This window comes from Malania oleifera, chromosome 1 (assembly GCF_029873635.1).
Source record: "Malania oleifera isolate guangnan ecotype guangnan chromosome 1, ASM2987363v1, whole genome shotgun sequence".
In the NCBI taxonomy this organism is placed as follows: Eukaryota; Viridiplantae; Streptophyta; class Magnoliopsida; order Santalales; family Ximeniaceae; genus Malania; species Malania oleifera.
Genome location: NC_080417.1, coordinates 32128366 through 32155685, shown reverse-complemented (window position 1 = coordinate 32155685; position 27320 = coordinate 32128366). Strand labels below are relative to the sequence as shown.

Below are 27320 nucleotides of genomic sequence, written 5' to 3'. Positions count from 1 at the left end.
AAAACAGTGAGGGAACACTCACAAGCATAGTCAATTTAACAACACATGTATCTTCACCTCAAATAAATATTAACTTTATGTTTGGAAAGGCTTTAGATTTAAAATTGTATTGAATTTGGATAAAATGTAATATAAAAAACTGTATTAAAATGTGTCCAAATTCAAATCCAAAGTCCAGAATCCATACTTCCAAACGCAGTGTAAATATATTTCTTTCGTTGAATATCTAATAAAGAAAGGGTAAAGAATATTTATTTTATGTCCAAGTAAAGTCAATTTAATTATACATGTATCTCCTGCCCAAATGCTATCTTTTTGTAGGTTGCCTCCAAGAGGCTGCTGAAATGTAAGGCATTGATGATTTTTCAAGTGTATTGTAGCTTAATGCAACTCCCAGAGAAATATTAAGTCGATCAATTTTCACACCACAAATGAACAAGTTCTAGTAGGATTACAGTTATACCAATTCCTACTTTCCACCTGACCAGCTAGCGTTGACAAGCCATTGGTAGCACCATGTTTTGCACACTTGCAATGTTGACAAGCCATCTGATAGCAAGCATAGCAGTGTGCTCGTCTCAGTCATCAATAATTATACCAAAGCAGTGTAGCCACTAATCAAATGATACATTATTTATGTCTTGTTGAACTTGCTCCCAGCTGGGCCAAGTGCTTCGTCGGCCAGAAGTGACATTCTTTGGACAGGCTGCATGCCTATTTTCTATTACAAGGAACCCAATAAAATGAGAAATAGGGATCATTTTTATAATTTAGTAAAATATAATTAAGAAAGCATGAGAATGCTAGCTATTTTAAAAATGCAACGATTTCATGAACATTTTATAGCCCCCAATATTATCATACAGTCACATTGTATATACTTACCAGGGACAAATTTGATTCAATCCACGTCTCCTGTATGCTCAGCAAATGTCGAGTTCTCCAAAACTGTTCATTGCAGACAATCGAAGGATATTAATGGCACTCCAACAGAAAAACTACGGATTTGTCAAGTTAAGCCTCTAAATTCTACAAGCCTTGTTTTAGTACGGTATATTAGAAGGAGACACTTGGACATTACCTGTCCCAAACTTGATGGCATTCCAAATATCAGGCTCTTTCTCCCTTGAGAAATCAATGCACTTACCATGGCAACCAACAATATTTAACACCCCATTTTTGCTCCAAGAGTGTTCGTCATCTCCAATTGAACACCTATTACGATAAGTAGATAAGAGTGGCCTTGCCAGTACCTAGTACAAAAATAAAACTCAATCACTAACAATGAGAATGGATCAACAGAAGAACCAGTTTTGTTCCAAAACATATATATCTAAGGCTCAAAGAAGGGAGAGAAAAGGGCATGTAAGGCAGATATCAAATAGCAGGGATGGCATGCCACACTGCAATATTGCTGATACTATATCTGACAATGCAAAAAAAGGGCCACATCGCCACCTTTGCTTATATTGCTGTCGAAATCTAGGGAGAGGATTTGATGCTTAGACAAAATATTGTGCATTACACTGAATAGACCTTTCTTCACTTTCCACAGCACACTGGGTGTCAAAGATGACCATTTCTACCCAGCAAGATTAAGATCTAAGCTAGTGGAGGACGTTACGTACTAAGGAGTACACAGGAACTTCCTAGCATTTTAAGTAGAGAAGTGGGTGGGACAATTAATCAACACAAGATAATTAATCAACTCTATGGCAATGATAAGGAGACTTATCCCACTGGACTTAGTTGGGAAAGTGAGAATACATAAACAAAACTGCTGATATATTTTGAATTTTAAAGTCTTCAATTTTTACTTATATGTTGTGCATAAACAAGAAACAATAAGATTTAGTAGAGACAATTCAGACTTTGATCGGTTCAGTGATTCCCAATTCAGAAATTGATCATATACAAACACCTGAAAAATACACATATCCATACATCATAACGAACAAAATGCATATCATATATAACTAAGAATAATTCAAATTTTCAAATTCTGAATAACTTATGTATGAAACAGTCAATTTTCCAATATCACCCAGTTAAAAAATCTTAATTCCATTGTTCTTAGACAATAAACCAACCTGAGGACTATGTACAGAGGCACCCCATTAATTAATCAAATAGCAAAGAGAGAGAGAGAGAGATCACATTAAAAAAATTTTAGGAAATCTAATGTCCATGTGCCTTTTTCTATGGGATGGGTGTTTTTGCCACAACATACTGCTAGAGATCATTAGGCGAATGCATTCTCATTGTGGGTTTTTGGGCTAAGGCTAGTAAGGAATGTTTCCATAACCTATGAGGTGGCAGTAAAATCGCCCTATTGTCCTTATAAGAAAGTAGGCCTAGAAATCAAGCTAAGCCACAATAAAAAAGGTAATGAAAATGTATATGTATTTAATAATTAATTAATCTATAATATTATACAAACATTAAAATTTAATATCTCAAATTATCTTAATTAGAGAATACTTGTCATATAGCAATGGATAAAAAATCAAGACATATAGCAAGATCCATGGATATATCCATAGAGTATAACTTTCCTTTGAGGCTATATTGGATGTGTACATGGTGCAAAATGTAGATACAGATACGAGGACACATCCCTAAACTCCTCATTTGTGCTTCTCATGTCCGAATTAGTCTCTCCCCATTTGGGACTCTCAAACGTTGAGAGAGCTGCAGGAGGAATGTAAAATTTGTAGCCAAAAGAAGCATCATTCTACTACCCTCAGGTCAATCAAAGGGAAGCAATTTCATGAAGGTAGATGCCTTGGGTAAGCCTGCCATCAACTCAGAGTGGTGGGCTAATGAAAATGTTGTTCAAAGGGAAGTTAGGCCCTGAAATGGACTTCTTCCCAAATGTTGCAATCAGGGGTCAATTGACATTAAACATAAACAACAGAGACATGAAATATGAAATGGGTTTGCAATTTTTAAAACCCCAATATATGTAAATCTAAAGGTAATGGAGATACAATTTGCCTAGCCTCCGACTGGATTAGGAATGTAAGGGTTGTGGAAGGCTGGTAGGAGATACAATTTGCCTAGCCTCCGACTGGATTAGGAATGTAAGGGTTGTGGAAGGCTGGTAGGGCTGCTTTCTAGTCCCTATATTTAGTAGGGAACATAATTGTGGGTATTGTTTTAGTCACCTTTTTTCCTTTCTTCAATTTTCTTGACGTCTTCACACGGGTGGCGTGTGTGTCGGTGCGTGTTGATTCATTCTCTCGTGTGTGTTAACACAAGAAGATTTTTTGCATGTATACATTTCTATTCTAAAGGTGGTTATTGTTATTATTTTCTATTTAGGTGTAACAAATTGTATAAATTATTAAAGTCCAGTTTTTTTCAGTTTTTCAGTCAGAGCCTTTTGCATATATGCATATTGGCCGCACAAATTTTTATGCTTTTGATTATGTTCTATGGTAACTTACTAAGAAGTGGTGACTCTTAGGTTGTTAGCAAAATGCAGCCGAGACTTCCGAACAAAACCAATCTGGATCTTGGAAGGCAGAATTAGGAAAACAATAATCATAGAAAATACTTTTATCTTTGGGCTAACCCAAAATGCTGATAAATACCATGCACTTACAGCATTAAGAAGACTGATTCTGCCTATTCCCTCATCTGAAGTAGAAATTGGGGGAAAACATACACACACACACACACACACACACACACACAGATTGGGCCTTCATGTTTAAAACCCTAAACAGAAAAAATTCTTGATTAGGCAAGTATGTATAGTAGGTACATATGGACCTGGGTTGTGATTTTGATAAATATGATTGGGAAGATCATTGGGCTTGTATTACACAATTGAGGGTAACCCATCCCTGATGCAGGGGCAGCATCAGGGATCTGCAGCCATGGGAGAGATGAGAAGAAATTTAAGAGAGGAAGGGGAAGAGAGGAGAGAGGAGATACATGGGGGGAACTCATGTTCAGTTCTCAAATTCAAATTCAAATTCAAATTCAAATTCAGTAGTAACTGCCTAAAACATGGCTTTAAGATGCTATTTATAAGAAAGCCTAAACACATAAAACTACACCCATACCCCTAAAGTGACAAATGAGGAGAAGACTAAAAATAAGAGATTTATTTGCAAAATTAGAGTCCTTGAAGTTAAGATGGTATTAAAAAAGATAAAAAGTGAGAAATCTATAAAAACCAGATAAAATACCAATAGAAGTTTAGAAATGTTTAGGGGATAAAGGAATTATTTGGTTAACTAATCTATTCAACACTATTATAAAAACCAAAAAAATATTAGAAGAATGGAGGAAAAATACGTTAGTACCTTTGTACAAAAACAAATGCGATATTTAAAACTATAATAACTATCATGGAATTAAGATTATGAGTCATACGATGAAATTATAGGAAAGGGTAATTGAACATAGAATAAGATTAGAAACGAAGATTTTAGAAAATTAATTTGGTTTTATGACTTGGAGATCAACAATAGAAGTTATTTATCTTTTAAGAAGTTTAATGGAAAAGTTTAGGAAAAAGAAGAGGGACTCGCATATGGTTTTTATTGACCTAGGAGGCTAGGAAAGCTTATGGTGGATTACCTAGGGAAGTTCTTTGGAGGGTCCTAGAAAAAAAGGGTGTTTGTAGTAGATATATGGAGATCATTAAAGATGTGTATGATAGAGTAATGACTAGCGTTAGGGCTGTAGGAGGAGAATCTGGAGATTTTCTAATCACAATAGGTGTACATCTAGGTTCTACTTCTTTTTTACTTTATTGATTGATGAATTAACTAGGAATATCCAAAATAAGATCCCTTGGTGTATGTTGTTTGCAGATGATATCGTGTTGATTGATGATACTAGGAGCATAGTGGAATCTAAGCTAGGTCTTTGGGGAGCCACATTAGAGTTTAAAGGGTTTAGGATAAGTAAGAATAAGACAGAATATATGAAATGTAATTTCAATAATGTAAAGAATAACAATAGAAAGACGATTAAACTTGATAATCAAAGAGATTAATAGCATTAATAGATTTATATAACTTCAATTTATTATGCAAGCTGAAGGAAAAATTGAAGAAGATGTAGCACATAGAATTAAAACAGGTTGAGTAAAATGGAGGAGTACGTCAGATTTGTTGTGTGATCATAGAATATCCTTAAAATTAAAAGGAAAATTGTATATGACGGCTATAAGGTCAGCTATGCTTTATGGTTCAACATGTTGGGCAACTATGAAACAACGTGTACAAAAAATAAAAGTTGCTGAGATGCGAATGTTAGGGTGGATGAGTGTTTAATATTAAATGATAAAGTAAGAATGAACATATACGTAATAATTTAGGCATAGCACCGGTTGAAAACAAGATATGGGAGAGGCAGCTTAGATGGTTTGGGCATTTAAAACACAAGTCTAGTAGAGCACCTATGAGGAGAAGTTAGTTACTATTTCACACATGAAAAGGGATAGGGATAGGCCTAAAATACCTTGGAATGAGGTAGTGAGGAAGGATTTAACAGCCTTTAATCTAATATAGAAAAAATGCTCTTAATCAGTTGAATTGGTGGAAAAAGATTCATGCAATCAACCCTACCTAGTGGGACTTAAGACTTCTTGTTGTTTTTGTTGTTGTATGACTTATATAATATAAAAATAATAAAATTAAAAGGCTCAATTAAGCTCAAACTCGACTCGATTAGTATTACAAAGTTCAAACTCGACTTATTAAAATACTCGAGTAGAATCCAGTCAAGTCAAGTTAGGGGACAAGTTGCATTTGAATAGCTTGTGAGTGAGCTTGACTCACTTACACCCCTCCTGCCTGGCTATCCGCCCCCTCCCTCACCCTATTAAACTTCATATCCCTAACCCTTCCCTCACCCTATTCGCATATTATCAAAGGATTCTTCAAAATCTGACATTAATATTCTTTCATTATATGCCTAAAAAATACATTAGAAGTCCTACTATCATGATTGTACATTTCACTACCTATCAAGGCATATCATCATGATTGTACATTTCACTACCTATTATTAGTTTATTACATTCTCTCACTGTCACTTTCTCAGAATGTCTTCTACCACTTAGCTCTTAAATGAAACTTCATTGACAACAGAACAAAGCTAACTTCAGTTTTCTTTCACCTCCATACAATCTAGGTCACATCATAGCAATCCATGCCTCAAATATAGAACGAAGACAAAAGAGAAGCCAAATTGCACATTCAAAACTAACAAACTGAACTATGAGGAACTGTCTTAAAAAATAAAAAATAAAAAATAAAAAAAATAAAAAATAAAAAATAAAATAATAAAATAAAATAAAATAAAAAATAAAAACCCTTGAACAGCATATATGCAAGAGGGCAGCAATATCAGATTCCATTTATAAGAAAAGGCTTTATATCTTTCTAGGAAAAGAATATCAGGATCCAAAACGAACTTAGATCAACAGAACCCAGAATAACATATGTCATTGTTTGTCTTCTTGAGATCTAATACAGAACACTAAGGAAACAGACAAAATCAACTTGTTCACAAACTACGCAAAACACATCAATCCTGCGACACACCAAATAATAATTAAAGCAAAAAAATAAAAGGAAAAAAATGACAACTTGGTTAAGTAACAAAATGCACTGGCCTTTTGTTGAACTACTTCAACAAACACAGGAATAAAACAAGTATAGGACTCACCTTTTGCTTAAAAAATATTAAAACTGAACCTACAATCATTTTGAAAAAGATACCTGAACATATAAGTAGGAGACCAGCAATACCAAATTTCATTTATAAAAAGAGGCTATATATCTTTCCCAGAAACTAAATGGAAATTTGTAAATAGAATTTTGCTTAACAAAACCCTTAAAAATATACATTGATTGTGTTTTCCATTCCTAATCAACATGTTTGCAAGCTACATAAAAAATAACAATTAAAGCAAAAAAGGAACAAAAGATATCGCATCTTGGTTCACTACCAGTTTGTAGTGGCCTTTCATTGAACACCAGAGCTGCTTCAAAGAACAGAGGAGCAGGCAGTGTAAGAAGACAATTCAGAACAGCTACAAATTGCAGATCATTCTAGTCCTAATTTTTTAATTTTCACACTCGCTTATTGGTAAAGAAATGAATTAATGCTCTCGATCGGGTGAATTGGCAGAAAAGGATTTATGTAGTCAACCCCACCTAGTGGGACTTAAGGCTTGTTGATGTTGTTGTTGTTGAATAATATAAACACAAAAGTTTAAAGTAATAACAACAGATTAAGAATCTGTCCTCTTTGTAGTACCAAATTTCAGATATAGATGCAGTCACATGAATTTCCAATCTTTTTCCCTCAATTAATTCCATCTAATAGACTAAATAAAATAATAACAGCAATGGGAACAATACCGACAACAAATGCACAGAACATAATTCCTATACAACAATGAAACCATGGTTTCAATGAATACTACTAGAAGCAAGAAATATATGAGACTGAATAACTTTGAATAACACAGGAACAAAACAAAGTAAAGAGACCAGTGAGAACTGTTCTTAATCGTTCCCACATTCTCAAAAATTCAATCCACGGATTCTATTCTTAGGTTTTTTCAATCTAAACATTTAGAATGGTACAATAATACTGCATCAGATGTAACAACAAAACATTAAAGTAATAACAACAGAAATATAATTTATCCTCCTCTATAATGATTACGCGCTTAAATTGCATAATTAGGTGTTTTAATTCATGCATTGAGACGTATATTTTTAATTAAATACCTAATTACTCTCAATAATTTAACATTGTGTCCTATTTATAACATTTGGGTTTTATTGAGTAATTTATGAATTTTTTTGTATTTTTATCGCAGGGCAATTATTGGAAGATAAAATCGACACTACTTCGTATTCTTTGCGTAACTTTCTCGTTCGAGCCCCAATCGAGACGATTCAAAATGCTGTGAAAAAGCTAAGAAAGAACTCTACAACTTTCGTGTTTTGAGCTTTGAGAGATACAGACTCTAGGATGGTCAAACTCGGGTTTGTTCGCTGAGAGACAGAAACTTAAAATGGAAGAAACAAATAAAGAAAAAAATAAATTAAAAAAAAAAAAAAACATGATTTGACCTAGCCATGCAGCGGGGTCCTGACTCTTGGTGCGCTGGGCGTAGGTCTAAGGGGACTCTCTCCTTATATATATATTTTTCTCTCCTCTCACGCAGCAGCCCCCCCCTCTCAACTCTCATTCTGCCTCTCTTTCCTTCTCTCCCTCTCTTCCCGTATCTCCCTCTTGGTCTTCTCTCCCACTCTCGTTCTCCTTTCTTCTTCCTCCCAAGCTGCTGTAACTCTTCTGCCCTGCTGTGTAGCCGCTGCTCCTTTGCCACCATGCACAGGCTGCCGCTGCTCCATCCTTGCTGCTATTCTTTCACGACTGCTGCTGCCAAGAAAACCATCCCTTGCTGTGGCTGCTGCTGCTGCTGGGTGTGGCTGCCAAGGACCCGAAGTTGCAGCTGTGCAGTTGCCACCCAACCCGAAAACTGTCTGCTTTGCTGCTGCTCCTCAACTCCAACGGCCAGCTTTCCTCTCTCTCTCTCTCTTTTTTTCTTTTTTCTTTCTTTTAGTTTTCTTTTGTTATTGCTGTTCAAGATTTGAATACTTGTTTTTTTTTTTTTGGTAGAAATTTACTTAAAATTTTAATTTTTAAAATTTTGTTTGGGTGTTATCATTAAAATATATTTCTTTCCTTTGTCTCTTAATTATTATTAGCATTAGATTTAATTTTTTTTTGCTTGAGTTAGTTTTTATTTTTATTTTAGAATTAAATTGCGTTGGGTTTGCTTTAAGTTAAGCATAGTTTAATTAAAGTCTGAAGTTTTATCGTGTTTCTGGTTATCGTTAATTGTTAAAGAGTTAAATTTTCGTTCTTGGTTGCGTTAAAGTATATTTCTTTTTGTGTTGATTGAGGTTGTTAGAATTGCATGTTTAATTACGAGTTTGTGTTTGAGTTTTTTTTTTAATTGCACACTCAAGCTACGTAGGAAAGTTATTGTCTTTAATCTTTATCCGAAGTTCAACGTAGGATTCAATTCTTGCTTAGCTATTTAACATAGGATCTTCGTTTCTCATTATAACTTAATTTAGTGCATGTTAGGATTTAGAATTTAAATTGCACGCTCTTTTAATTCATCAAAAAAAATTTCAAACATCTCGAAAAACCCGAATCTGAATTGTGTTCAGTAAACCTTTTATTTATTATTTTCTTATTAGAATTACGTAAAATTTGGAATTAAACTGTATTCCCTGAGGAGACAATTGGCATTTGGGCTAAATATTACACGACTAAACTCCTATACTTGGGATAGCTTCCGAACTGTTCATTTTTCGAGTGAGTCAAGTTTTTGGCGCTGTTACCGGAAGCTATCCCAAGTATAGGAGTTAGATCATATAATATTTAGCCCAAAGGTCACATCGTCTCCTCGAGGAATGCAGTTTAATTCCAAATTTTACGTAATTCCAATCAAAAAATAATAAACAAAAAATTTACTGAACACAGTTCAAATTCGAATTTTTCGGGATGTTTAAGATTTTTTTTTTACGAATTAAAAGAGCATGCAATTTAAATTCTAAATCCTAACACGCACTAAATTAAATTATAATAAGAAACGAAGATCCTATGTTTAATAGCTAAGCAAGAATTGAATCCTATGTTGAACTTCGGACAAAGATTAAAGACGGTAACTTTTCTACGTAGCTTAAGCGTGCAATTAAAAAAAAAAACTCAATCAAATACAAACTCGTAATTAAACATGCAATTCTAACAACCTCAATCAACACAAAAAGAAATATACTTTAACGCAACCAAGAACAAAAATTTAACTCTTTAACAATTAACGATAATTGGAAACACGATAAAACTTTGGACTTTAATTAAACTATGCTTAACTTAAAGCAAACCCAACGCAATTTAATTCTAAAATAAAAATAAAAATAAAAACTAACTCAAGCAAAAAAAAAATTAAATCTAATGCTAATACTAATTAAGAGACAAAGGAAAGAAAAATATTTTAATGATAACACCCAAACAAAATTTTAAAAATTAAAACTTTAAGTAAATTTCTACCAAAAAACATAACAAGTATTCAAATCTTGAACAGCAATAACAAAAGAAAACTAAAAGAAAAGAAAAGAAAGAAAAGAGAAAGAAAGAGAAAGAGAGAGAGAGAGGAAAGCTAGTCGTTGGAGTTGAGGAGCAGCAGCAAAGCAGACAGTTTTTGGGTTGGGTGGCAGCTGCATAGCAGCAACTTCGGGTCCTTGGCAGCCACACGCAACAGCAGCCACAGCAAGGGATGGTCTTCTTGGCAGCAGCAGTGGTGGAAGATAGCAGCAAGGATGGAGCAGCGGCAGCCCGTGGACGGTGGCAAGGTGGCAAAGGAGCAGCAGCTACACAGCAGGGCAGAGGAGTTACAACAGCTTGGGAGAAAGAAGAAAGGAGGCCGAGAGTGGGAGAGAAGACCAAGAGGGAGATATGGGAAGAAAGTAGAGAAAGGAAAAGAGGGAGAGAAGGAAAGAGAGGCAGAATGAGAGAGGAGACTTGAGAGAGGGGGGCTGCTGTGTGAGAGGAGAGAAAAAAAATTATATAAGGAGAGAGTCCCCTTAGACCTACGCCCAGCGCACCAAGAGTCAGGACCCCGCTGCATGGCCGGGTCAAATCATGTTTTTTTTTTTTTAATTTATTTTTTTCTTTATTTGTTTCTTCCATTTTAAGTTTTTGTCTCCCAACGAACAAGCCCGAGTTTGACCATCCTAAAGCTCATATCTCTCAAAGCTCAAAACACGAAAGTTGTAAAGTTCTTTTTTGGCTTTGCACAGCATTTTGAATCGTCTCGATCGGGCTCGAACGAGAAAGTTACGCTCAGAATACGAAGTAGTGTCGATTTTAGCTTCCAATAATTGTCTTGCGATAAAAATACCAAAAATTCATAAGTTACTCAATAAAACCCAAATGTTATAAATAGAACACAATGTTAAATTATTGAGAGTAATTAGGTATTTAATTAAAACTATACGCCTCAATGCATGAATTAAAATACCTAATTATGCAATTTAAGCATGTAATCACACCCCCCAACTAACGTTTTGCTAGTCTCTAACAAATAACGTGAATGAATTCCAAGGCGATACCCACAAATGCTAACTCCAACAAACATGAACGACTGCACATGCAACACAACCATACCAATTCACATGCAAGAATATAACCAAATTTCACACAAACTCATCATATACAATGCACACAACTCCGAATTAAGTCATTCATGCAAGTTTCATCGTTAGATAGTCATTAAGAACAGTATACTCACATGAAGTTGACCAACAATACAATTCAGAGTTAATGTGTCATATAAATCCGAGTATAAACAGGCGAAATCTCGAGGTATGTGTAATGTGTATGACTTGTTACACCTAGGATACCAGTGGACACTTACAGAAGGGTCGTTTTAACTCAGCCTAACTGGTATACCCTCAAAAACACTCAAAAAGAATAGGTTCACTCGTCATATGTGAGGAGAAGTGTTGCGATCAAACATCCCACATATTGTAAGGAACAAACGCTAAATGTATGGAGTAGACTAGTCTGAAAAAGATTCAGCCTATTTATGAGATGTCGAGTCCTTCACCCTAACATTTTCTCAGCTACTCGCCATATCCGACCAAGACCACCCTAGATCAACTTATTCACAAACCAAACGTGAATACATCTGAGGTATTAAACGGTTGAAGTCTTCATATGTGAAGAACATGTGTCGTGTCCTTGACTTTTTGTGGTATTTGTGTGAAGCAAGTATTAATCTTTCATTTCATGTGCATTTCTATTTTTCTTATTTTTTCTTCTGTTCATTCTTCAATTTCTGCCTTTTCATTGTCAATTAGGACAATCATTATACTTCTTTTATTGTCTTCATACCACCAATGGAAATTAAGCTCGAACAGTAGTCCATAAAGTAAGTCTATTTCTAGGGGTGGCTTAGCCTTCACATCTTGAGTAGGCTACAAGACCTAGGTTTCTATCTCCTCACTAAATGTCACCTCTAGGCTAGCAAATAAAAAACAGAGACTAGTGTACAAAGAATCGTCCAGAAGAAAAGAGAACCGAGTTTCATGAACTCTGATTTGATGTTAACACTCGAAAGGACGATAAATAGCTCAACGATACCGCACAAAGTGTCATAGTCGCCACGGGTGTTCTCTCAGTGCTCACAAGGAACCCTAAGTACAATGAATCACGTGAATGTGTCTATTCAGCCTCATGCGATAACATGTAAATACAAGAGCTTATATAGCCAAATTAACGCGAATGAACTACTAATCAACCTTCATGGAGTTACAAAGTCATATAAAGAGAAAATACACATAAATGACTCGAGTGTATAATTCTTAGGTTATATACAAGTATGTGAACGGTATATGTCAGTGTTAATCATGGCATAATCATTTATTCTCAATACCCTTTCTTCCTTCTTTTTTTTTTCAATTAAAAAGAAAACTCAGTAAGTGGACGTGCACAGTGTCACATGCAAATTCTCACCCCCCCCAACTAAAGTGGAACATTGTCCTCAATGTGAAAGCATAGAGGAAATAGAAAAACTATGCATGGGTGAAACAAGCTAATAGAAAAACACAGAAAATTACTACCAACTAATACAACAGAAAAAGAAAAGAAAAATGCAAATAAAAATAAATAAAAAAGAAAAAAGAAAAAGAAAGGAAAGTGATAAGAGAGAGGTCAGAAAACTCCCCTAGGGTCTTGCACAAGCAAGACCTCTTCATTTGAGTCGAAGGGAGTCATGAAAGGTTCGAGTCGTTGCCCATTAACTGTGAGACTGTTGTCATGTTTTGGGTCCACAATCTCCACTGCGTCGTGAGGATAAACATGTTTAACGACGCACAGGCCACCCCATCGGGACTTCAACTTCCCAGGAAATAGATGTAACCGAGAGTCATAGAGGAGAACTTGCTGATTAGGGAAAAGGTGCTTGTCCTTGATTTTCCTGTCATGCAGTAGCTTCATGCGTTCCTTCGCTAAACGAGCATTGTCATAAGCTTCTCCCCTTGATTCTTCAAGCTCACATACCTGCAACTTTCTCAAACCATTGGCATCATTAAAGGAAAAGTTAATTTGTTTAATAGCCCATAATGCGCGATGTTGAATTTCAACGGGCAAATGGCATGCCTTACCGTAAACTAACCTGTAGGGAGACATCCCTAAATTCGTCTTGAATGCAGTTCGGTAGGCCTAGAGTGCATCAACCAGCTTTTTTGACCAATCTTTTCGATTAGAATGAACCGTTTTCTCAAGTATAATTTTGATTTCTTTGTTGGCTAGCTCGGTCTGACCATTAGTTTGAAGATGGTATGGAGCAGAGACCTTATGGTTAACTCCATATTTTTGCATTAATTTTTCAAATGGTTTGTTACAAAAGTGCATCCCATCATCACTAATGATCGCCTTAGGCATGCCAAAATGTGCGAATAATTCCTTGAGAAATCGGATGACAACCCTGTGGTCATTTGTCCTACAAGGTATAGTTTCCACCCATTTTGAAACATGATCCACAGCAACTAGAATATAAGAATTTCCAAAAGAGTTTGGGAAATGTCCCACAAAGTCAATTCCCCAACAGTCAAAGATTTCAAGAGTCAAAATAGAAAACATAGGCATTTCATTTTTTGCTGTGATTTTCCTTAGTTTCGGACATACCTCGTAAGTTTTACAAAAATTCTGAACATCTTTTAACAGAGTAGGCCAGTAGAGTCCACTTTGTAAAATTTTTGAAACAGTTTTCTTTACAGCAAAGTGACCTCCACATGCTCCACTATGACAAAAATACATCACAGAAGTGAATTTATCATCAGGCACACATCTACGAACCAACTGATCAGAGTAGTATTTAAACAGGTATGGATTGTCAAAATAGTAATGTCGTACCTCCGTGTCACGGGCTAAGCTTGTTCAGGGCATTATGCTTGCCTATGACCGCTTATCTCGTGTGTTTGGGATGGGTTTCCATCATGTAAATACTAGTGTAGGGTTATTTTCTAGTATTTCTTTCATTGTAAGCCAAATAAGGCAGTATGACTCCTCGGTCACTTTGATGTTTCCTAGTGCTAGAGTGAGAATGGCCTAGAAAGCTCTTTAGGGGAGGGTGAGTGTTCATCAATCATTGTAAAACTCACTAGCAATTGTCAACGTGCTTAGCCTACTTGCCTCCCTCGCTAAGTACAACATGTCAACGGAGGATTTGTTAATGAATTACGTTTGCTTCAATATTTACTGCTTGGTTGCCACGGCTTTCATGAATTGATTATAATTTCCGCTGCTATCTGATTGAATGTTAATGAAAGTGCTTCGTGGATGAATGTTGGTAAACAAAAGGCTGGCTAGTTAAGCAAGAGTGCTTTAGCTAGCGCCGCACGGCCCTTCACAACGGTGTGAAAAAGGCGGACCGTGACACTCCGCAAGGAACTTACGCTTATCCTAAATTAACCAATGTTCTAGCATTCGGTCCGTGACAAGGTAGTTCACAATATCGGCAAACCACGGAGTGCATGACACTGCAAAAAGACACTCATCAGGAAAATCATCATTTAAGGGAGAAGGAGATACAGACACATCAGGTAGCTGCAAACGAAAGAGATGGTCAGCTACAACATTTTCCACGCCCTTTTTTATCTCGAATGGTGACATCAATTTATTAGTTGCCGACATCATCTCCGACAGCAAATGGATAAACCCGACACAGGTAGTTCCAAAATAATCTGGTTTGATTGTCATTGAAAATGTTAATGGAGAGTTGATCCCATCTAGGAAAGTAACAGGTTGGAGAATTTGCATTGATTATCGTAAATTGAATTCGGTTAGCCGAAAGATCACTTCCCGTTACCCTTCCTAGATTAGATACTCGAAAAAGTAGTTGGTAATTCCTTTTACTGTTTCTTGGATGGATTTTCTGGTTATTATCAAATTGCTGTAGCACCTGAGGATCAAGAGAAGACTACCTTCACTTGTCCCTTCGGTACTTTCGCCTTTCACAGAATGTCATTTGGTCTATGCAATGCACGTGCTACTTTCCAGCGCTACATGATGAATATTTTCTCTGATATGTTAGATGACATGTGTGAAACTTTCATGGATGATTTTTCTATGTTTGGTAAGTCTTTTGATTATATGTTTGAAAAATTTGACTGCTATTTTGAAAAATGTGAAGTAAAGAATTTGCTTTTGAATTGGAAAAAAATGTCAATTTATAGTAAGTAGTGGTTTAGTACTTAGTCATTTGGTTTCTAAGTGTGGTATAGAGGTTGACAGGGCCAAGGTAGAGTTAATTTCCCAGTTACCTATCTCTAAGACAATTAGGGATATCCGTTCCTTCCTTGGTCATGCCGGCTTCTATAGGCATTTCATTCAAGGCTTTAGTAGTATTGTCAAACCATTGTATACTTTATTGCAGAATGAGACTGAATTCTTGTGAACTGATGAATGTCAACAGGCTTTTGAAACGCTAAAGAAACATTTGACTATTGCACCTATCATGCAACCTTCTCGGTGGGACTTGCCATTTTAAATCATAACTGATGATAGTGACTACGCCCTTGGTGCCGTTCTGGGTCAAAGAATTGATAACAAGTTGTCTATCATTTATTATGCGAGTTGAACTTTGAATGATGCTCAGAAAAATTATACCACCACTGAGAATGAATTGTTAGCTGTTGTATTTGCCTTAGAAAAATTTCGTTCTGATGTCATTGGATCGTTTGTCATTATTTTTACTAATGACTCTGCTTTGAAATATTTGTTAGCAAAAAAGGATGCTAAACCCAAGTTGATCAGATGAATTCTACTTCTTCAGGAATTTGACGTCACCATTCGAGATAAAAAAGGGCGTAGAAAATGTTGTAACTAACCATCTCTCTCGTTTGCAGCTACCTGATGTGTCTGTATCTCCTTCTCCCTTAAATGATGATTTTCCTTATGAGCGTCTTTTTGCAGTGTCACGCACTCCGTAGTTTGCTAATATTGTGAACTACCTTGTCACACCAAATGTCAGAACATTGGTTAACTCAGGATAAGCGTAAGTTCCTTGCGGAGGTACGACATTACTATTTTGACAATCCATACCTGTTTAAATACTGCTCTGATTAGTTGGTTCGTAGATGTGTGTCTGATGATTAATTCACTTCTGTGATGTATTTTTGTCATAGTGGAGCATGTGGAGGTCACTTTGCTGCAAAGAAAACAATTTCAAAAATTTTGCAAAGTGGACTCTACTGGCCTACTATGTTCAAAGATGTTGAGAATTTTTGTAAAACTTATGAGGCATGTCAAAAATTAAGGAAAAGTACGGCAAAAAATGAAATGTCAATGTCTCATATTTTGACTCTTGAAATCTTTGACTATTGGGGAATTAACTTTATGGGACCTTTCCCAAATTCTTTTGGAAATTCTTATATTCTAGTTGCTGTGGATCATGTTTCAAAATGGGTGGAACCTATACCTTGTAGGACAAATGACCACAGGATTGTCATCCGATTTCTCAAGGAATTATTCGCACATTTTGGCATGCCCAAGGCGATCATTAGTGATGGCAGGATGCACTTTTACAACAAAACATTTGAAAAATTAATGCAAAAATATGGAGTTACCCATAAGGTCTCTGCTCCATACCATCCTCAAACTAATGGTCAGACCGAGCTAGCCAACAAAGAAATCAAAATCATATTTGAGAAAATGGTTCGTCCTAATCGAAAAGACTGGTTAGAAAAGCTAGTTGATGCACTCTGGGCCTACCAAACTGCAGTTAAGACGAATTTAGGGATGTCTCCCTACAGGTTAATTTACAGTAAGGCATGTCATTTGCCCATTGAAATTCAACATCGCGCATTATGGGCTATTAAACAAATTAACTTTTCCCTTGATGATGTCAAAGGTTTGAAAAAGTTGCAGATATGTGAACTTGAAGAATCAAGGAGAGAAGCCTATGACAATGCTTGTTTAGCGAAGGAACACATGAAATTGCTGCATGATAGGAAAATCAAGGACAAACACCTTTTCCCGAATCAGCAAGTTCTCCTCTACGACTCCTAGTTACATCTGTTTCCTCGCAAGCTGAAGTCCCGATGGGGTGGCCCGTCATCATTAAACATGTTCATCCTCACGGCGCAGTGGAGATTGTGGGCCCAAAGCATGGCAATAGTCTCACAGTCAATGGACAACGACTCAAACCTTTCATGACTCCCTTCGACTCAAATGAAGAGGTCTTGCTTATGCAAGACGCTAGGAGAGTTTTCTGACCTCTCTCTCATCACTTTCCTTTCTTTTTCTTTTTATTTTATTTGTTTCTTTATTTGCATTTTTCTTTTCTTTTTCTGTTGCATTAGTTGGTAATAATTTTCTGTGTTTTTCTATTAGCTTGTTTCACCCGTGCACAGTTTTTCTATTTCCCCTATGTTTTCACATTGAGGACAATGTTCCACTATAGTTAGGGGGTGAGAATTTGCATGTGACACTAAGCACGTCCACTTGCTGAGTTTTCTTCTTAATAAAAAAAAAAAGGAAGAAAGGGTATTGAAGATAAATGATTATGTCATGATTAACACTGACATATACCCTTCACATACGTGCATAAGAATTACACACTCGAATCATTTATGTGTATTTTCTCTTTATATGACTTTATAACTCCATCAAGGTTGATTAGTAGTTCATTCGTGTTAATTTGGCTATATAAACTCTTATATTTACATAGTATCTCATGAGGCTGAATAGACACATTCACGTGATTCATTGCACTTAGGGTTCCTTGTGAACACTGAGAGAACACCCGTGGCAACTATGACACCTTGTGAGGTATCCCTCAACTATTTATCATCCTTTCGAGTGTTAACATCAAATCAGAGTTCATGAAACTCAGTTCTCTTTTCTTCTGGACGATTCTTTGTACACTAGTCTCTATTTTTGACTTGCTAGCCTAGAGGTGTCATCTAGTGGGGAGATAGAAACCTAGGTCTCTTAACCTACTCAAGATGTGAAGGCTGAGTCACCCCTAGAAATAGGCTTAGTTCATGGACTACTGTTCGAGCTTAATTCTCATTGGTGGTACGAAGACAATAAAAGAAGTGTAATGATTGTCCAAATTAACAATAAAAAGGCAGAAATTGAAGAATGAGCAGAAGAAAGAATAAGAAAAATAGAAATGCACATAAAATGAAAGGTTAAAACCTGTTCCACACAAATACTACAAAAAGTCAGGGACACGACACATGTTCTCCACATATGACTCTTCAACCGCTTAATACCTCTGATGTATTCACGCCTAGTTTGTGAATAAGTTGATCTAGGGTGGTCTTGGTTGGATATGACGAGTAGATGAGAAGATGCTAGGGTGAAGGACCCGACACCTCATAAATAGGCTGGATCCTTTTCAAACTAGTCCACTCCATACATTTAGCATTTGTTCCTTGCAATATAAGGTATGTTTGATCGCGACACTCCTCACATATGACGAGTGATCTCATTCTTTTTTAGGTTTTTTGAGGGTATACCAGTTAGGCTGAGTCAAAACAACCATTCTGTAGGTGTCCACTGGTATCCTAGGTGTAACGAGTCATACACATTACAAATACCTCGAGATTTCGCCTATTTATACTTGAATTTATATGACTACATTAATTCTGAATTGTATTGCTGGTCAACTTCATGTGAGTATACTGTTCTTAATAACTATCTAACGATGAAACTTGCATGAATAACTTACTTCGGAGTTGCGTGCATTGTATATGATGAGCTTGTGTGAAATTTGGTTATATTCCTGTATGTGAATTGGTATGGTTGTGTCGCATGTGCAGTCGTTCATGTTTGTTGAAGTTAGTATTTGTGGGTACCGCCCTGAAATTCATTCACGTTATTTGTTAGAGACTAGCAAAATGTTAGTTGGGGGGTGCGATTACACGCTTACATTGCGTAATTAGGTATTTTAATTCATGCATTGAGACATATATTTTTAATTAAATACCTAACTACTCTCAATAATTTAACATTGTGTCCTATTTATAACATTTGGGTTTTATTGAGTAATTTATGAATTTTTGGTATTATTATCGCAGGACAATTATTGGAAGCTAAAATCAACACTACTTTGTATTCTGAGCATAAATTTCTCGTTCGAGCCCCGATCGAAACGATTCAAAATGTTGTGGAAAACCAAGAAAGAGCTCTACAACTTTCGTGTTTTGAGCTTTGAGATATACGGGCTCTAGGATGGTCAAACTCAGGCTTGTTCGCTAGGAAACAGAAACTTAAAATGGAAGAAACAAATAAAGAAAAAAATAAATTTAAAAAAAAAAGAAAAACATGACTTGACCCGGCCATGCAGCGGGGTCCCGACTCTTGATGCACTGGGCGTAGGTCTAAGGGGCCTCTCTCCTTATATAGTTTTTTTTCTCTCCTCTCACACAACAGCCCCCCTCTCTCAACTCTCCACTCTCATTCGGCCTCTCTTTCCTTCTCTCCCTCTCTTCCTTTCTCTGCTTTCTTCCCATATCTCCCTCTTGGTCTTCCCTCCCACTCTCGGCCTCCTTTCTTCTTCCTCCCAAGCTGCTGTAACTCCTCTGCCCTGCTATGTAGCCGTTGTTCCATCCTTGCTGCTATTCTTCCACGACTTCTACTGCGTGTGGCCACCAAAGACCCGAAGTTGCTGCTGTGCAGCTGCCACCCAACTCGAAAACTGTCTGCTTTGCTGCTGCTGCTCAACTCCAACGGCCAGCTTTCCTCTCTCTCTCTCTTTCTTTCTCTTTCTTTCTCTTTTCTTTCTTTTCTTTTCTTTTAGTTTTCTTTTGTTATTGTTGTTAAAGATTTGAATACTTGTTTTTTTTTGTAGAAATTTACTTAAAGTTTTAATTTTTAAAATTTTGTTTGGGTGTTATCATTAAAATATATTTCTTTCCTTTGTCTATAATTATTATTAGTATTAGATTTAATTTTTTTTCACTTGAGTTAATTTTCTTCTTTTTTTTATTTTAGAATTAAATTGCGTTGGGTTTGCTTTAAGTTAAGCATAGTGTTAGGGAGTGACAATGTAATGGGGAAAAGGGAGAGAAAAATACTGCTATAATTGTATTCTCTAGGGATTTAGAATGAATATATGATTATCTGTGCTATCGTTTGTATGGTGATTCTATTGTAGTTGAATAATACAAGTAGCTTTTTCATTGTGGTGTTTTGTTGCCTTGGATTGTGATGTCTCTGATTGTTATTGTCTTATTCAGTGTATAAGAATATATTGCTCGTGTGAAATCCTATTGTTCCTTGCTTTCCTTGAGTATTGAGACTCACCTGGTGCTCATGCTTGCAGGCTTGAACGTGTGAGATTTGGCTAACTTGTCGAGGGAGAGCTCTCAACGAGTGCCACACGGCCCTTACTTGAGTCCCATTTTGGGGGTCCGTGACAATTGGAATCAAAGCACAGTGTGTGCGAGCACCATGAGTGGTATATGAGAAACAAGTCAGGAAAAGTGGAGCGCATTGAGGCGCTTGAGACAAAACTTGTAACCCTGGAGACAACGTGCGGTGAACTCCAAGGGTTGGTGGCAACATTGATAAAGAAGAAAGGCGCGCCAACAGAGCTTGAGGCCGCTGAAGAAAACCTTAGAGAAAATCTCTATGGGGTATCAAAATTTGGAGAGAGACTTGAGGAACTTGAAAAAATTCCACGTGTGAAATCCCTGGAAAAAAGGCCAAGAAAGCTTGAGACCTTCCAAAAGAGTATTGAGCAGTTGGAAGCATTTAAGAGTAGGCCGGAACATATTAAGGGCATATTGCCATCTCTTTCGTCCCAACGGGGAAAGCCAATAGAGCTTGAGGCCTCCTTACGGGAGCTAACGGATAATTTTGATTTCCTTGCAGAAGATGTTGAGGAGTATATTACTACTTTGAAGGAAGATTTGAAGGAGATGGGCAATGTCCAAAGTGCTGTGAATCAAGTGCAGAAGGATTTACAAGAGATGACGGTGAAAGTGAATACAATGGCACAAATAACTCGAAGGCCGATTGCAGATCCAAGTGAGGGTTTTCGATTAAAGGTACTGGAACCTAAAAGTTTTGGGAGTACGCGAGATGCAAAGGAGCTGGACAATTTCTTCTTTGATATGGAGCACTACTTCACGTGCTCACGAGTGGATCTAGAAGTGGACCGGGTAAATATGGCAACGGTATACCTAGTTGGGGAAGCAAAATTGTGGTGGAGAACTAAATGAAATGATATTCAGCACAATAGATGTGTTATTAACACGTGGGAGGGGTTGAAACAGGCGTTGAAGACCCAATTCTATCTAGAAAATGTGGAGTACATAACAAAGTGCAAAGTAATGGAATTGCACAGACCGACTCAATAAGGAGTTATGTACGAGAATACCAAGCCTTGATGTTGGACATCATAGACATGACCGAATCAGATAGACTGTTTCATTTTCTTCGGGATTTGAAGACATGGCCAAGGAATGAACTGCGTCGGCAAGGTGCCGGTGATCTCTCTTCTGCCCTTGCTGCTGCCGAACGGTTGGATGATTTTTCAGACAATTCTGGGAAGCGAAATTTCCCTACATCCGCCAATAATGATTCCAAGCCCAGTAAAGTGTATAAGCCTACAAATGGGGGAAGGGATAAGGAAACAAATAGCTCTTAGAAAGATAAAAGAGCGCCCATGAATAAGGAGTGGAGGGACGAACGAACGAGGGGTGGAGAGCGTCGACCGGTCTATTGTTTTCTTTGCATGGGACCGCATCGAGTGGCGGAGTGTCCTGAACGAAAGGCTTTGAATGCTTTAAAGGCCCTTCGAGGGGAAACCGAAACCCCGACAACAACCCTAAAAGAACAACAAAATATAGTGGGAGCATTGAGATTTTTGGGGGCATTAGAGCGCCAAGTAGTTACCAAAAAGTCTCAGGAGAAGGGAATGTACGTTGATACTAGTGAATGGAAGGAAAATCAAGGCCATGATTGATACAGGGGTCACCCATAATTTCATTACTAATTCTGAAGCTCAACAGTTAGAATTACAAGTAGATAAGGATGTGGGCAACTTAAAAGCAGTGAATTCTCAAGCGTTAACCACTGTGGGGGTGCACCTAAAGTGGCATGCCAAATGGGGTCATGGTCTGGAACAGTTGATTTCACCGTGACACCCCTCGATGACTTTGACGTGGTATTGGAGATGGATTTTCTTAAAGTGACATGCTCAATGTCGATCCCAGCTGCGGATTGTCTTGTGATAATTGGAAGTACACCTTGTGTGGTCCCCGCAGCCTACAACAATTTCGGTGAGAGGAAGTTGCTTTCAGCCCTCCAATTCAAAAAGGGAGTAAAAAGGGGAGAAACTTGTTTCGTGGTTCTACCGATAGTTTCAGAAGACGAGGAGATAGGAAAATATCCAGTTGAGATTAACGAAATTTTAGAAGAGTTCAAGGAAGTAATCCCGGAACAGCTACCTAGGGTTTTACCACCTCGACAACAGATTGACCACGAAATTGAGCTTTTGCCAGGAGTAAAGCCGCCAGCACGTGCCCCTTATCGAATGGCGCCACCTGAGTTAGCAGAACTTAGAAGGCAACTGAATGATCTAATTGCAACAGGGTTCATCCGTCCTTCAAAAGCACCTTTTGGGGCTCCAGTGTTATTCCAGAAGAAACAAGATGGTAGTTTGCGCTTGTGTGTAGATTATCGTGCTCTTAATAAGGTGACGGTTCGCAACAAGTATCTCATTCCACTGATTGCTGATATTTTTGAGTAGTTAAGTACAGCTAAATATTTCACTAAACTGGACTTGAGATCGGGATATCATCAAGTGCGCATTGTAGAGGGAGATGAACCGAAGACCACTTGTGTCACCCGATATGGAGCATTTGAATTCCTTGTCATATCTTTTAGACTAACAAATGCACCCGCTACCTTTTGTTCTCTAATGAATCAGGTTTTTCGGGACTACCTTGATCAGTTTGTGGTTGTTTACCTTGATGACATAATGGTTTTTAGCGCATCCTTAGAAAAACATAAAGATCACCTTCGGAAGGTTTTTCAAAAAAACTCAAAAAAAATCAGTTGTATGTAAAAGGGGAGAAGTGTGCTTTCGCTCAAAAGCATATTAAATTCTTGGGGCATATCATTGATGAGGGCCAGATACGGATGGATTCAGCTAAAGTACAAACCATCAATGAGTGGCGAGCACTTACATCCGTTAGAGGACTGCGATCTTTCTTGGGCCTAGCCAACTACTATCGAAAGTTTATAGATGGGTACTCCAGAAGAGTTGTATCGGTAACAAATTTACTGAGGAAGGGGGTACCATGGGGGTGGACAGAAGAGTGTCAATCAGCATTTGTTGAATTAAAGGGAAATATTGTACGAGATCCGGTGCTAATCTTTCCTGATGTGACAAAGTCATTTGAAGTACAAGCAGATGCCTCTGACTTTGCATTAGGGGGAGTTCTTTTGCAGGAAGGGCATCCAGTTGCTTTTGAAAGTAGAAAATTAACGAGTACCGAACGGAACTATACAGCACAGGAAAAGGAGCTTCTCGCGGTAGTACACTGTCTTCGGGTGTGGAGGCACTATCTCTTGGGGTCCAAATTTGTGGTAAAAACCGATAATTTGGTAGTTACTCACTTCTTGTCACAACCTCGACTAACTTCAAAACAAGCCCGTTGGCAGGAGAAGCTAGCTGAATTTAATTTTGATTTTGAATACAAAGCGGGGAAGACGAATGAAGTGGTCGATGCTTTAAGTAGAAAAACCGAATTGGCAGCATTGAAACTCATCAGTCATCTATCAACTAGTAGGGTGGTGTTACCTTTGAAGAATCTTATCAGGGAACATTTAAGTACAGACCAGCAGGCGCAGTCACTGAGCAAACTAATAGAAGAAGGAAAACACGACAATTTTGGGTAGAAGATGAACTAATAATGACTAAAGGCAGGAGAGTCTATGTACCCAATGCTGGAAACTTGAGGAAAACCTTACTAAAAGAGTGTCATGATACATTGTGGGCTGGACATCCGAGATGGCGAAGAACTCATGCATTGATTACACAGGGGTACTATTGGCCGAATATGCAAGATGATGTGATGAGTTATACTAAAACTTGCTTGATCTATCAACAAGACAAGGCAGAAAGAAAGAAGACCTCAGGTATATTGGAGCCATTGCTAGTTCCTGTCAGGCCATGGGAGAGTGTCTCTTTGGACTTCATTTTCTCATTGCCAAAAGTAGAGGACTATGCCACAATTTTGGTGGTGATTGACCGGTTCTCAAAGTATGCAACTTTCGTACCAGTCTCGAAGCCATGCTGAGCAGAGAAGACAACTCAGCTATTCTTCAAGCATGTGGTGAAATATTGGGGTGTTCCAGAAAGCCTAATCAGTGATAGGGGTGTCAGATTCACGGGAGGATTTTGGGGTGAACTCTTTCGCTTGATGGGTTCAGACCTTAATCTGTCCACCAGCTATCACCCACAGACAGATGGTCAAATCGAACGTTTTAATGGGATGCTGGAAGAATACTTGCGACATTTTGTTAACTCCAATCAGAAGAATTGGGTTACTTTATTGGACACGGCACAATTCTGTTTTAACTCTACGAAATCTTCTGCGACTAATAAAAGTACTTTTGAGATTGTGACAGGTCAACAACCGACTCTCCCGCACACTCTGGATGGTCCATACAAAGGAAATTGCCCGAAAGCATACCAATTCACAAAAAATTGGTTGCAAAACATCGAAGTCACCTGAGCTCAGTTAGAAAAAGCATCGAAGCGCATGAAGAAATGGGCTGACAAAGGAAGACAACCACAACAATTTGAAGCTGGAGATCTGGTTCTTGTAAAAGTGCCGCCAAAGACATTTCGCTTTCTTCGCGGCAAGGATAAAAGACTGCTACGTCGTTACGAAGGTCCAATCAGAGTGATCGAGAAGGTGGGACATGCATCTTATCAACTTGAACAACCCGAGTGGATGAAAAGCCACAGACGTCCAGTACTTCCCGTGTTTCATGTAAGCAATTTAAAGTCATTCCACACAGATGAAGCAGATCCGCACCGACAAAAGCTAAGGAGATCAATAATTTCCAAAAAGGCAGCCTGTAAACAAAGATGTCCAGGAGATCATTGCAGACAGAGTCGTCAATGCAGACGGTCGTCAATAACAACAATTTCTAGTTCAGTGGTTGGGGCTGGGGGAAGAAGAGAATAGTTGGGAAAAGGCGGAATTGAAGATTTCAGAAATTCGAAAACAACGACATCAACTTCAACATTAGAAGAGTGAGAAGGCCTTCTACAATACATCGACAAGGACGTCGATAAAATGAGTGGGGGAGGATGTTAGGGAGTGACAATGTAATGGGGAAAAGGGAGAGAGAGATACTGCTATAATTGTATTCTCCAGGGATTTAGAATGAATATATGATTATCTGTGTTATCGTTTGTATGGTGATTCTCTTGTAGTTGAATAATACAAGTAGTTCTTTTCATTGTGGTGTTTTGTTGCCTGGGATTGTGATATCTTTGATTGTCATAGTCTTATTCGGTGTATAAGAATATATTGCTCGTGTAAAATCCTATTGTTCCTTGTTTTCCTTGAGTATTGAGACTCACCTGGTGCTCGTGCTCGCAGGCTTGAACGTGTGAGATTTGGCTGACTTGTCAAGGGAGAGCTCTCAACGAGTGCCACACGGCCCTTACTTGAGTCCCATTTTGGGGTTCCATGACACATAGTTTAATTAAAGTCCGAAGTTTTATCGTGTTTCCGGTTATCGTTAATTGTTAAAGAGTTAAATTTTCATTCTTGGTTGTGTTAAAGTTTATATCTTTTTGTGTTGATTGAGGTTGTTAGAATTGCATGTTTAATTACGAACTTGTGTTTGATTGAGTTTTTTTTTTTTTAATTGCATGCTTAAAGCTACGTAGGAAAGTTATCGTCTTTAATCTTTGTCCGAAGTTCAACATAGGATTCAATTCTTGCTTAGCTATTAAACATAAGATCTTCGTTTCTTGTTATAATTTAATTTAGTGCATGTTAGGATTTAGAATTTAAATTGCATGCTCTTTTAATTCGTTAAAAAAAATCTCAAACATCCCAAAAAACGCGAATCTAAACTGTGTTCAGTAAACCTTTTGTTTATTATTTTCTGATTGGAATTACGTAAAATTTGGAATTAAACTGCATTCCCTGAGGAGATGATCTGACCTTTACACTAAATATTACACGACTGAACTCCTATACTTGGGATACCTGCCGACTCATTTTTCGAGTGAGTCATGTAGCATCAGAGATCAAATAATCTATCCTTCTCTGTAGCATCAAAGATCAAATACACATGCTTGCATATGTATTTCCAATTTTTAACCTTTTCATTAAATCCCAATAATGCCATCTAATACATATGAAGAAGGAATAAAACAACAACAAAGACCATGGGTTTACAAAGATGATCACAAACCTACAGCATTAATCACGACTTAACAGAAGAACGCCGGAAATCCTCAAAGTTTAAGATAACAGAACAGAATAACAATGTAAGCACGAAGAATGAAAACACAGAACAATGAGAAAAGATTAACGTAAACCATAATTAAAAATTTGAGCAAAATAATGAAGAACAGCACACGTACACCGCACAAAAATATGAAGAAGAACAAACTGAAAATGAGGGTAAAAACTAACCTTTTTCTTCTCTTGAAGAATTCAACGTCAATGGCACAGAGACTGGGGCCAAACTCCCGTCAACATGAGAACAAACGCAAACTGGAAGATAGGAAATCCAAAAAACACCCTCAAATTTAACCAAAAGTACCCAGATTGGTAATGAGCCATCCCATCCAACAGCAGCAAATCGTACAGGAAGCGCCTTCTGCAGAAGCTAAATGCACCCTCTGCCCCAGCTGCTCTATTTGCAAAAAGAGAGGGCATCACCTCTTCTCTGTCAATCGTCCCATCCCGTTCCCGTTTGTCAATTGTCCCACCCCTTCCTCCTGCCTAACCGCAGCCCCCCCCCCCCCCTCTTCCCCCAACTCCCTTTGCCATTCAGACTGTCATGTCAAATCTCACCTAACAAAACCAACCAAGCACACAACTGTCCCTTCTCCCTCCGGCAGCACAATATTCCCATATACTCCATACACGAACACGTCCCAGGACCCACACAAGAGAAACAGAGGGCATCACACGGTAATCAAGTGTAACTCATTGCCTTCTATACCCCAGAACACGCACACCACAGTCACGTGCAGCAAA

At 37.7% G+C, this 27320-nt stretch overlaps 1 long non-coding RNA gene across 2 annotated transcripts; it reads right to left on the bottom strand.

Annotated features, from left to right (window-relative positions):
• Positions 1-230: 230 nt before the first annotated feature.
• On the bottom strand, positions 231-27003 carry LOC131158746 (uncharacterized). 2 transcript variants are annotated; one of them, XR_009137495.1, is made up of 4 exons: positions 26751-27003; positions 1082-1253; positions 886-948; positions 231-721 (listed from the first exon to the last, which is right to left on the bottom strand). It is a non-coding gene; the product is annotated as an uncharacterized LOC131158746 (long non-coding RNA). The 2 variants fall into 2 exon arrangements; XR_009137496.1 differs by lacking the exon at positions 26751-27003 and having other exon boundaries at positions 1082-8103.
• Positions 27004-27320: the final 317 nt, after the last annotated feature.